General features: G+C 35.6%; 1 pseudogene; it reads right to left on the bottom strand.

Moving 5' to 3' along the window:
* Positions 1–9,047: 9,047 nt before the first annotated feature.
* On the bottom strand, positions 9,048–11,622 carry LOC100026256 (succinate dehydrogenase assembly factor 2, mitochondrial-like; annotated as a pseudogene).
* Positions 11,623–13,944: the final 2,322 nt, after the last annotated feature.

Genomic DNA, 13,944 nt, shown 5'->3' with positions numbered 1-13,944 from the left:
TCTTTGGGGTATTCCTGATACTCCCACTACACTTTGTGAGTCAACGGAATAACAATTTAAATCTGGGACATTCTTTAATACAGACCTGGTAGCTCCAGTGTCTAAGAGACAATCATAATAAGTGTTACCCACCTTTAAGGTAACATGGGGTTCATTAGTATGGGGATGGGAGTGGATAGGGGCAATGGGTAGTAGGACATCAGGATTTGGAAAATCAAAGGTTGCATCCTCTGATTCCTGTGTCCCAGCCACCCCTGGACACCTTCATTATATTTAGGACATTCCTTGGGCACCCCCTGGAAGGATACCCCCCTAAGGGGAATTAGCATCTCGAGTATTTTTTGGATGAGCACCTTTTCTTATATATTGTTGTTGGGTATTATTATTTTCTTCATTTGGAGCACTGTCATTATTTTCCCAATTCCTATTTCTAAAATTTTGGTTTCTAAATTTCTTATTTCTATAGTCACTATAATTATTTCCATAATTTCTAAAATTCTGGTTTCTATAATTATTATCATCATTTCTATAGTTATTACTTCTAAAGTTGTTATTAAACTGCATATTCCTTCTGATAATCTTGAGAAAAGTTCTACATTCTATTATTCTGTGGCCCTTCTTCTCACAGAAGTGGCAGGTTACTGATTTATCTGTGTATTACTGCAAAAGGGGCTATAGTCACTCCCTCATTTTTCAATTGTCTCTTTAACATTTCAATTTCTTTCTTAAAGTCTTCCACTAACATATTGTGTTCCTCAGGTCTTTTTACATGACCTTTATAAACATAGGTTGCTACTCTCCTCAATTCTTCAAGGTCCACAGAGTCCCAATTAGGACAGCTAGTTTTAAAGCAGTCTTTTACCACTGAACAACAATTCTCAATGAATTGCCTACGGATTTGCTTAATGTCCCTTTCTCTGGATAAATCAAGGTCCATATATGTATTTCCTACACCAATAAGTCTGTCCATAAACTGGGAGGGGGTCTCATCAATTTCTTGTCGATTTCTTTCAAATTTTGACCACTTTTCAGGTCTATTCGAGCATGCTCTCATGGCTGTCAATAATGCTTCTCTGGCCTGGTTTAGTTTTGTGTGATATAGGTCAACATTGGGGTTCTAATGTGGATCTTCAGTTGGCCAAGAATGTCCTCTTCTACCTTGTTTCTGATTAGCCAGAGAGACGATATTGTTTTTTTTTTCTTCTCTTTTTGTTAAAAATGCCTCTAACAAATTCTCAACAGCCATCCAAGTGGGGTCAAAAGTTCTGAATATGTTCTCTAATTTTTTTTATGATTAATATTGGTTCTTCCTCAAATGATGGAAGATCTTCCTTAAATTTATTTAAATCCTCAGGGTTAAAAGGTGTGTGGTGTTTTACAGATACTAAGTTTCCATTTTTATTAAAAGTGGGTACTTCCCTTAAAGGAAATAATCTATCTGAAATATTTAGTACTCCTGTTTCTGTTTCTAGATTTCTTAATCCATTCTCAATGGGGTAGGTATGAGAAAAAGAAGGGTTGGACACACTGAGGGAGAGGGTTTGTTGTCCCATAGTGCCAGAAGGATCAGAGGTGTTAGGGTTGGATGAATTGAATTGGGTCAGGTGGGAAGTAGGGGCAAAGGAAGAAGGGTCATTAGCTGGGGGGAAGGATGCAGAGGTGTTAGGGTTGGATGAATGAGTAGGGTGTGAACTTAAGGTGGAGGTATTAGGGTGGTCAGTATGGATGTCTTATGGAAAAAAAAAATATATATATATATATGTTTGTCCCTTTACCTTACAGATAATGTTTTACTACTTAACACTCCCAATTTCTTTGTTTCACTTTTACCTCACTTAAACCCTAGTGTAACTTTTTGCACAACTGGAAAGGAGGGCAGAATCCCATCCTAGGACTCATCTGTCCATAGTTAGATATTTAAGACACTAGTTTCTCCTCTGAAAGGTTTTGGTCTCTGGGGCTTCTTAAACTCTTACTTCTTACAAAATTTTAATTCTTCAACCAATAATTGAGGTATTCAACCTTTTTTGCTATTCCTGGTCCCTATACCAAGTTATTATCATGAATTCAGGGATATGCTTTCCTTAATGAGTTATTTGTCCTTCCTAAAACTCTTCTCAGCTATAACCCCAGTTTCTGAGTGCTTTTTTATATTAGCCAAATCTTTCATTTATGTAGATTAAAAATTAATATCCAAAATACTCCAAGTATTATATTTATAAAGTTTATTAAAAATAACTTGAAGTAAAAAGCCCAAATAAAACCAGCCTTCCCAGCTGCTCCCTTGGGGGAAAAAAAGAGTGAGAGGGAGGAGTCACAAAATTATATACAAACATGTAACAAACACAAACATGAATGAAGGGAAAATAATTTTTGGGACAAGAAAAGAATTCTGGGAAATGGAGTCCAAGGGTTCAAGATTTTCTAATTACACACATACCTTTCTGTCTCATCTTCATGTAATTCTGGATCTTACTTATTTTCTTTGAATTTTCTTGTAAGATAAAACAGAATATGCACAGTTCAGTGGCACAGGTTAGATCACTAAGCTTGGAATCAGGAAGATTCATCTTCATGAGTCCAAATATGGTCTCACACACTTACTAGTTGTAAGACCCTGGAAAATTCACTTAAACTTAAGTGCCCAATTTCCTCATCAGTGGAGAAAGGAATGGCAAACTGCTCCAGTATCTTTGCAAAAAAAACCCCGAGTAAGATCATGAAGAGTAAGACATAACTGAAAAGTAACTAAAGAGCAATAAACCATATTATACAAATTTAAAAGTGAATAATTGGAGTATATATACAAATTTGTATAGAAAACCAAATCTATATATTTTTAATGTAGTAGGTCTAAGTTGCTCTGAGCTCTAATGAATTAAACATGTATCATGCTAAACATGGTACTCACCATTCCACTTGGACCAAAAGCAATTCTACTATATTTTTTCCAATTATAACCCCACACAAGAACCTTCTCCTCAGAATATGTAAGTTAAATGAGATTGTGTATTATAGCTCTCAGGGCCAGGCTAATCATCTCAGTCTTTCAGCTATCTATATAATATTAGTCAGTGAGGAAGCTATAGGTTTGGGGTAAAATTTCAGTATATAATTTAAAAAAATTGCTCACTAGATAGAAATTTTATCCTTCCCTCTAAAGGCCCAAATAAGGAAATATAAACAGATAAATCAGAACAGGCCACATTTTCTTGTAATCAGAATTCAACTCTGTTTTAAGTCCCTCTAAGTTCATAGAAGATACTATAATTTCTCATGTTACCCAACAAGCTCTGTTTACCCATTTGTCTGTTAAGCTGTCTAATTTACTGACATTCCAGTCTCTTTTTCATTTTCTTCTTACTCCTTGACTTAGTGTCCTGCTATATTGGAGTTGTTGGATAGAGTAAATAGAGAAGAATGGCAGGATTTGATACACAATCAGGTAGAAAGTAAATTTGAAAGTTCATTATATTGGGCAGACAGAAGAGAATGAGAGGACTTGATGTAAAGCATATGGCATTGGCCATTCGAATTGCTGGCAAGAAATGAATTAATTGACTAAAGACTCTAGGAAAGTTTTGGCCAAAAAAATAGAGGCCTATAACATTCTAGGTGGAGAGATTGTTTTGGTTATTTGCACAATTATTAATAGTCATTTTACCTTCAGATATTTTCATTTTGTTACTTAAGATATTCCCAGAAAACCTAAGCATTTAAAATACATACATACATATATATGTATATATATACATATATATATATTCTCATCTGCAATATTTCTCATCTTGAAAATATAAGCTTAGCGGTCATACTAGTACCAATCTCCCTCTTAACCATAGGAAAAAGAGTAAAGAAATATAGTTTGAAATGAATGAAAATTTAGTAATACAAAATCCATATCTCAAATAACATAGCAAATGTTTGTTTAAAAACTTATTCTTTGGATAGCTGTAAGAATTACTCTTAAGGAAAAAAAAAAGAATGATTTTAATATTAGGGTAACTGCAGAAATCCAAGGAGAGCTCAATAAGATAGTATTACAGTCACAGGATTCCTAGAAAAATATATTAGATAACTTGCAATACCAAGAATTGAAGGCTATATTCATGAGCAAGAGGAATATAGAGAGAGGGAATTGGAAGAGAGTGCAAGAATACTGCACTTGAATTTTTAATCAAAGAGAATAAAGAAGGGCATAGGAAGAAAATGTGAAAATGGAAATAAGAAAGAAGACAGCATGGTAAGTTTTACAGTATATTCTCATTGGTTAACTGAGTTACACATTTTCAATAAATGTTTAGAGTTTATTTTTTTAAGGATATAAAGTAGATTTTACCTTTGATTGTCGGTCATTTACAGAAGGAAATCATATATATTAACGTATAGATTAACCACTAACTTTAAAATAATCATTTGGCTTTGTTCTGTCTCACTGTATTATTAGTATCATAGCTAGAAACAAGAGGAGAATTCAGGTGTATCGGTTTCTGCTATTTGGGTGAACTATAACTAGGTAAAAACCCCAACCCAGCTTCCTTATTGTGAAAATGGGACTGTTATTGCCCTAATGAATAGAAATGCTCTGTGACTGCAAGAGACACAAAATGTTCTTTCTCAACATTCTGTGCAGCTACTAAGGCACAACATGAACCCACGTTTTGGACTAATTTTCTCAACAGGGGCCCTTTCAGACTAGCCCTGAGGAAGCAAAATCATATGATTAGTTCTAAAGTGGCTTGAAATTAATTTTATGAGTTTTTCTGCAACAATCTTGTCTAGTAGTTTCTTTTGTGATTCCAAGTGCTGAGATACATACACACTGCTTGCCTATTTCTTTAGTTCAAGCAGCTTTAAGATGACTCCATCTTGGTCATTCAGGCGTATGGTTTGTTTGGACAGTGAGCTTTTGAAAATGTCTTTTAAGCCTACTTATTGATCTAAAGAAAATGTTCTCAAAAGAGAAGGACATGGTGGAGGGAGATTCCATTCTAACAGAGGCAGGTTTTGCTCTTAGTATATATAAGCTATTAATAGGCTAAGTCAAGTCATCCATGTTCATAATGGGATTCTGATGGCTTAAGGCATCTGAAGCTGACTTCTATGTGAATCAGGACAAAAGATCATTGTGCATAGAGAAGCTCAAAGGCGAAGTAAAAATGCAATTCTTGCTAGGGTATCCTAATGTAAGGCATTACAGAACTTACCATGATGACTATGCAAGCCTTCAAGAGGCAGGCAAAATCTAGCTCTAATCATCATTAGTCTCATCCATAGATTTTTTCCATTTAAAATATAATGCTTTATTGAGAGAGAGAGAGAGAGAGACAGAGAGAGAGACAGAGACAGAGACAGAGAGAGAGACAGAGACAGAGACAGAGACAGAGACAGAGAGACAGAGAGAGAGAGAGAGAGACAGAGAGAGACAGAGAGAGAGAGAGAGAGACAGAGAGAGACAGAGAGAGAGAGACAGAGAGAGAGAGAGAGAGAGAGAGAGAGAGAGAGAGAGAGAGAGAGAGAGAGAGAGAGACAGACAGACAGGCAGACAGAGACAGAGAGAGACAGAGAGAGACAGAGAGAGAAGGGGATGGAGCACTGTCTCAAGTCATGGACTCAAGACAGATGCTCCCAAGGGATTACAAAGAAAATATGGGGCACTACCTCAAATTGTTGACCCAAGAAAAATTCCCTCATCCATAGGTTCTTCACATAATTTCCTTGCAGGTGCACTATTTCATTTTCCCCTCTTATATCACCAGAATCTAGCATAGTACATGGCATACAGGAGGTACCTTAGCATTTTGAAGAGGAATGAAAATAATAAAACTATTAGATATGATTATAATTAAACTATTATTTGTAACCAGTTTAAAATGTTTGTTATATCGTATCTACCAATGTGGCTTGGGATAAATACAAATTCTTGAAAAAATTCTTTGAACTCAACCCATCTGTGACTCATAGGTTAGTCCCCAGGCATAGAGATTCAAAGATTTGTTCATCATCATAACTAGATATGGTTTTTCTTAACAATTGATTTAAAATATTTATTTATATTTATTTAGCCTCTTCCTCTCCTCCCCACATCATAGAAGGCATCATTCAGCAAATTACATGTTATGTTTTTATGTTTCTATTTCTCAGTCCATTCTCTGGAGGTGATTATTCACAAGTTATTCTTTAAATATCAAATCTGTAGTTGTATATACTATTCTCTTGTTCCTTCCAATTTTAAAAGAAGTTTAAAGAAATTAATCTTGTCATCATTTCTTACAGCACAGCAGTTCATCAAAATCATATACCACAATGGTTTTAATCATTCCCCAGTTGATGGACATTTCATCGATTTATAGTTATTTCCTACAACAAAGAGAACTGCTATAAATACTTTAGAATATATAGGTTCCTTCCCTTTCCCCTTTAATTTCTTTGGGAAATATATCCAATAATAATATTTTAGGTCTAATGATGTATGTAATTTTATAGCTCTCTGGGTACAATTTGAAATTGCTCTCCAAATTAATTGGATCAGTTCACAATTCCACCAACAGTGTATTAGTGTTTCTACTTTTCCATGTACTCTCCCTCTAACATTTGTCATTTTGCACTTTTGTCTTTTTAGCCAATATGATGGGTGTGAGATGATACTTCAGAATTGTTTTGGTTTGCATATTGATTTAGAACAATTTTCAGAGCTATGTATTGAGATGAGTTATGAATGAGGTTCACTGATGTATAAAATATTGTGGGACCTTTATAATAAAGATAATGTTAAGAGATACTGTGAAATTATTTGGGAGTATACTTTATGCTTCTTTTTATTAATATTCTCAAACACTGACAATAGCTTATGAGTATTATATCTAACTGTAATAGAAAAGCTGAAACTTAAGTAATAGTTAACAAGCTTTTTTAAAGTGCCTATCATTTGCAAGGAACTGTATTAAAAGCTAGGAGTAAAAAGAAAGGCAAAAATAGTCCCTGTTCTCAAGAAGGGCACAACTTAAGAGGAGAAATAACATGCAAACTACTGTGTACAAAAAATATAAAAGATAAATTGAAGATAATTAATAGAAGGAGATCACTAGCAGTAAAAGAGATCAAGAAAAACTGTTAGAAGATAGTTTTACTTGAGACTGGAAGGAAGGCAGAGAAGTTAGGAGGCTAAGATATTGGAGAGTTACAGACTTGGGGGCAGCAAGTAAAAAATGTCTACCAGACTTAACAATAATGACAATATGGAAATAAGTTTTGCATGATAATGTATGTATAACCCAGATCAAACTGCTTACCATCTCTGCAAAGTGGGAGGGAAAGAAGAGAGGGAGACTATTTGGACCTTAAAATTTTGGAAAGCATATGTTGAAAAATGTTTATTACATATATTAGGAAAGTAAACTATCTTTGAATGAAAAAAGAAAAGGAGTGCCTGTGACAGGGGAATTATACTGAACAGGGTTGAGAGGGCGTAAGAGGTACAAAGACTGGAAAGGTCAGGAAACAATTTATAGAGGACTTAAAAATCCAAATAGAAAATTTTATATTTGACCTTGGAGATGTAATAGATAGCCAGTGGAAATGATTAAATGTGTGTGCATGTATGCATGTGTGTTTGTGTGTATATGTGTGTGCGGGTGTGTGAAAGAGAGAGACACAGACAGAAAGGCAGAGAGACAGAGACAGAGAAAGATGAGACAAAGATAGAGATGAGACAGACAGAGACAAAGAGAGAGTGAGGGAGAAAGGGAGAGGGAGAGACAGAGATAAAAAGAGATCAGACGTGCACATTGTAAAAATCAGTTTGACATCTGAGTGGAAGATAGGCTGGAGTGGGGACAGACTTAAAACAGGAGACCAACCAGCAAACTGTATGGGAATACACCTATTGTCACAAATGACATTTTTTTCTCCTTCCTTCCCCACATACATATTTTATAGATATCCTAGACTACATATTCGATTTCAGTATATTTGTTGAATGAAATCAATCTAAGATTTTATAGTTACAGAACTTTGTGTGTGTGTGTGTGTGTGTGTGTGTGTGTGGCATGAAGGATCTAGGCCTGTAATTTCTTCTATGTGGGGAACTCTCTCTAGAAACTTTCAGCTAAAGTATATCCTCAAATGTGATCTTAGAGATTTAGTTGGAGTACTAAGAAGTGGTTATTTTACTCACAAAATTGATGGAAGTCAGAAATGGGATGTGAAACCAGGTATCCCTGATTTCAAATCAAGTGTACTATCCGCTAAAATCTGACAAATAAATAGCAAAACTTCACCTGTTTTTTTTTGGGGGGGGGGGGTTGTTTTATTGTTCTTTTTGTAAATTAAGGCATTTGTTTTAAATGATGCCCCAAACATGCTTCATTCTCTTTAGACTCTTGTTTCCCTGATGTTTGGCAAGTAAGATGAATAAGATCAAACTACATAATCATCTCAGGCATTTGTGTATTTGCTAGAGAAGAAAGTTAGTGTTTTTGTCTTATAAGGATAGGAATCAATAAATCACTTCTTAATATTGCAAAGGGTTTAGAGTCATGTAACATACAGACCTGTTGTTCATTATTGATGAATCAAGTCTTTTGTTCTTTCAATGAATTTCTTAAATGTCTAAATTAAAATATTGGCTTTTTTTTTCAACTGTGGAGCACAATTTCAGCTGCTTTCAATAAGTCTATTTATCAAATTTTAATTAGATTCCTTGTAGCTGTATGTTCTTTGATCAAGTGGAGTGATCAATGCACTGCCATTTTTAAAAACTCAGTTTCAGGTTGCCTCAAATCTTCATAAAAGGCAATGATTGTTTATGGTTGGTATAGCACAGGTGAGGTCACAAAATGTCCCTGTTGAACTTAATGAAATGAGACTGCTTTTCACATGTGTTTTTTGATGCTTCAGTAATCCTACTTTTCATGAAGTGTGAAGAAAAGCTCTCCTGAAATCACAATATGGCATTACGAATCCTTAGGAAGGATAATGCCATTTTCAAGCATGGATGTTTAGATTCTAATTAATATTAAAGATATCATGATCATACATACATACATACATACATATATAGTATGGGAATAAAAGCATTTATTAACCCCCGAGTCATTAATTTAAAACATAATAGCTTGGAATGACCAACTGGTACTTTTCAAGTCTTTATAGTCAATCAATTTTAGCTGAAAAATAAAGGAATTTTCATATTATAGTCTCCTTCAGAAAAAAGATGTCAGTACTGAAATATTAACTGCACCATTAATAAGGAATCAATACTCGCATTTAATTTTGAGCAGCTTATGTTACTAAATAGTCTGGAGGTAAATAGGTTCTCTTTGTGAATAAAATCTAACTTTTTAGAGTATGTTTTATACTCTATAACTTTTAAGTATTCTCAGTGACTTACATTTTAATGCATTTATTGAAAATGTATTAGATCCTAGTTCAGTAATTATTATTGTTCAGTAATTTTTAGTCGTATCTGCCACTTTGTGACCCCATTTGGGGTTTTCTTGGCAAAAATAATGGTAGAGTTTGCTATTTTCTGTTCCAGCTCATGTTACAGATGAGGAAACTGAGGCAAACATAGTTAAGTGACTTGTCCAGGATCACCCAGTCAGAGTATGAGGCTAGACTTGAACTCATGTTTTCCTGACTCTAGGCCTAAAATTTTATCCACTTTGCTACTTAGCTGATTTTTTTTCTTTTTCTTTTTTTTTCTTTCTTTCCTTCTTTCCTTCCTTCCTTCTTTCTTTCCTTCCTTCTTTCTTTCCTTCTTTCCTTCTTTCCTTCTTTCTTTCTTTCTTTCTTTCTTTCTTTCTTTCTTTCTTTCTTTCTTTCTTTCCTTCTTTCCTTCTTTCCTTCTTTCCTTCTTTCTTTCTTTCTTTCTTTCTTTCTTTCTTTCTTTCTTTCTTTCTTTCTTTCTTTCTTTCTTTCTTTCTTTCTTTCTTTCTTTCTTTCTTTCTTTCTTTCTTTCTTTCTTTCTTTCTTTCTTTCTTTCTTTCTTTCTTTCTTTCTTTTCCATTTTCCAGGTCAGTGGCTCTTCCAATGAGAACTTTCAAATTTTCTTTTATTTTTTCATTCTTTTGAATTTGTTTTATTCCTTCCTGGTGTCTGATAAAGGCATTAGATTCCATTTGTCTAATTCTAATTTTTGAGAAGCCATTTTTTTTTGAAGCTTTATACTTCTTTTCTTTGGCAATTATTCTCCTGTTTGAGGTATTGTATTTCCTTTATAATGGAACTGATTTCTTCATGAAGTGTTTGTTTAAGGTGTTAATTTTTTCTGTGATTTTGTTTTCTAATTTGTTTTCTGTCTCATAATTTTTTTTTTGCTTTTCCAGGCTCTCATTTTGAGGTTGACATCCTTTCTCATTTTCTTTTGAAGCTTCTTGTGTTTTCATTTTTTGTGTCTTCCTTCTCTGAGCTTTCATTTTGATTATCTTTGTGGCACTCAGCAGAGGTTGCTTGCTTGGCCTGCTGTGTAGAGGATTGGTCCAGTTCAGATGTCATTTGTTCTGGGTTGATTTAGATTCTTCTCACTCATTTGAAGACTAGACTGCCTTGGTGGGTCATGCCCAGTCTCTGTTCTAGTTGGACTATGCATGAACACTTTCCTCCTGCTTCTGCCTGTTTTACATTGTTGTGGTTTTTGATCTTGGTGCTTTGGTGTCTGTTCTTTCCCCTGCCACTTGTGCTGTATCAAGTTCTGCTAAATCTTATTCAGTACTCTTTACTCTCACTCTAGTGAGATGAGCTCTCCTTGTAGCCTCACCATGTTGTTCTGGCCTGAAGCACTGCTTCACTTTACCTCTATCAGCTAATTTAAAAAATTAGTCCAATTAGAATTATTTCATGTAGCATGTAAGTAATTCAGTCTAAGCCTCTTTTTTTTTGAGATACAAGGAGCCCTTTTATAAGAAGTTACATGCTTTGTGAATGGGGCCTTCCAATGGCTAGGCAGCCCCGACAGCCCGGCTCAGTGGTAGGAAGCAGGAGGTGAGGATTTCACTAGGTGGTGGCAGCCATGAGTAGGGTTAAATGTTTGTCCTTTTAGGTCCTGTCCCTGGACCAGGCCAGGCCAGAACAGAGCTCAGGTTGGTTTCTCAAAGAGGTACTTGAGATCTGGGGCCCGCAGCCTCTGTTCTTTATTCTTGTTCTTGGCAAAGTCCCTCAGCATTGCCATGACTTCATTTTCAAAGATCTCGGGGCTAGCTTTGCTTCTGTTGCCCAGTAGTAGATATCCCAGTCATTACTGGGCTCATTGATTAGTCGGTCATAGAGGTTCAGCTGCCTCTCTGTCATCTGGTGTAGATTCTCCTTGGCAAAGAGGTTCAGAAGGATGCAGTTCTCTAGCATGCCTCTCTTCCTGCTCTCATAAAGCAGGCGGGCCCTCTTGGTTTCAATTGGTTCATGTGTTCGCTCTTCCCATGGGGGCAAAGGGATATCAAGCATGTCCTTTTGGGAGTCTGTTGGGCTGTCACCTCGGTAGAATCGTCTGGATATTGATCTGCCCCCGAAGGGAGATACAGGAGTGTGCCTGAACAAGGCAAGAAACCCAACCGCAGGGCTGGCTGCCTCCGCCGGCCGCCACCATTTCCGCTCAGGCCCGGCCGGAAGCGTGTCCACTTGCCACATCCTGGGACCTTGCGCCTGTCCCAAGGCCCCCGCGGAGCCTCCGAAAGAGGTCCTAAGCCTCTTTCTTAATATACCTCCATTTCCATTCACTCATCCTAAATCTGCTCTTATCTGGTCTCTAAAGCAGGGTTCTCCATCGCTTTCTATTCCATTGTTTCACCTCATTCTACTCATAATATTTATTCTGATTTTGCTTCCTTTGATTCACAAGTTTGCCTTCATTTCTCCCTTCACAATCTGTTCAAGAAAGAATACCCTTCAATATTTTTCTCCTAAAACCCTCAGTGACCCATCTCTGCCATCTTATTTCTGTGTCTACTTATGGCTTGACAAGTATAATTGACAGAAGTCACATAAATGTTTAGACCAAAGTACTTCAAATGTTCAATACATATTATTTCAGAGTATTTCTTGTATTGATGTCGGATTGACAGCAGATTGTTTGCAACAGTTATTACTCATTTCTCCTCCAACCCTATCCTTTCTCCTTACTTCCTAATTTACTGAGAAGATGGAGATGGGGTAGGTGGCACTAGTGAGTTGAAATTCAGTCTCAAAACTCTTTTGTCTTCAAACTCTGGGCAAATCACTTAATCTCAGATGCATTTTCTGTATCTAAATAACAAAGGAATAATAATAAAAAAATCCATTCTTCTAAATAACACAAGGGCAATAATAATACCTATGTCATAGGGATATTTTCAGGACTAACTGTGACAAGATTGCTGCAGCACTTTGAAACCTTAAAAGGCTATATAAATGCTAGATGTTATTTTGTTTTTATCATTTTTTCTGACATGAGTTTTCTTCATGTACTTTTCCATACTTCATAACATCACATTATATTTACCCTCTCCTCATTTCCTTTTTTCTTTTCCTTTAGTGCTAAAGGAAGATGGGTTCAGATCTTTCTTCATCATTGCTAACTCCTCTAGTTATGCACTTGATTTCCTTCTCTCTCTTCTGAGACCCTACTTAATCAATCATTCCCTGTTTCTTTCTTGCTTTAATCTCCTCTATGCTAGCTCAAACCCCTCACCATATAACATGCTTAGGTCTCCATTCTCTTAGAAAAATAAGCAAAAAAATGTGTTATCTCAACCCTGTCACCCCCTTCTAGATATTATCCTATTCTTCCTTTTTCATGATTAAACATTTAGAAAGCATAGTCTATGCTGACTGCCTCCCCTTTGCTAGACTCCGGGGATGCTCTGGTTGAGAACGAAGTTTTGCCAAAGTTTAGAATGCTCTCATTTCTGGATACTGGTGAATTACTTATCTCTTATTCTTTGCAAATACATATCCATTCATGCATTCATATTCCAAGCTAGCAAAGGAATATATTTGTATTTCTGCAGTGGTTTAGACTAGATTTATTTTTGATCTTGGTCACTTTTAGAATATATTGTAAGAAATTAGTACACATCAGTAGCAGGGTTGAGTTAGAGTGTCAATGGAAGGTAATAATAATAACTAACATATATATTGCTTACTTCTGTATTATAGGTACTATTATTATCCCCATTTTATAGTTGAAGAAACTGAGGCAAATAGATATTAGGTGACTTGCCTGGGGTCACACAACTAGTAAGTATCTGATACCAGTTTTTTTTTTTTCCAAATTACAGTTGTATTCAAGACTACAGCAGGATTTTCCATAAGTTTTAGTAGTTTTTGACAGTGCTACTTTTGAACAGAGTAAAGGAACCCACAAAAACAGTAAAATATTAAAACAACTCTACACAGGAAGAAATCAGGCATCCAGATGTGTGAGAATCATACATACAAAAGAGTGGTCTGTGGTTGTTGGGACTGGGGCCTGCTTCAGATCATGTAGTTTTGTTTACCACCAAATACTCTAGAGGCCTTCTGCTCTGGGTTTTATTTTATGGGTTTATGGGGCTTTATTATTATTATTCCTTTGTTATTTAGATACAGAAAATGCATCTGAGATTAAGTGATTTGCTCAGAGTTTGAAGACAAAAGAGTTTTGATACTGAATTTCAACTCACTAGTGCCACCAACCCCATCTCCATCTTCTCAGTAAATTAGGAAGTAAGGAGAAAGGATTGGGAGTAGATTAGGGGTTGTAGGAGAAATGTGTAATAGCTGTTGCAAACAATCTGCTATCAATCAGACATCAATACAAGAAATACTCCGAAATAATATGTGTTGAACTTTGAAGTACTTTATGCTTTCCCACATAATTCACACAAATGTGTAGAGTTTTTAACTTATTAAAATAATGACAAAATTTATCCCCTCTGAAGTCACACCAAGAAAAAAATTAAAATTGACCATATTAGTGATCCTAAAGTAGGT

Source organism: Monodelphis domestica, chromosome 3 (assembly GCF_027887165.1).
Source record: "Monodelphis domestica isolate mMonDom1 chromosome 3, mMonDom1.pri, whole genome shotgun sequence".
NCBI classification, from domain to species: Eukaryota; Metazoa; Chordata; class Mammalia; order Didelphimorphia; family Didelphidae; genus Monodelphis; species Monodelphis domestica.
The sequence above is the reverse complement of the archived record's forward strand: the minus strand, read 5'-3'. Positions and strand labels throughout refer to the sequence as shown.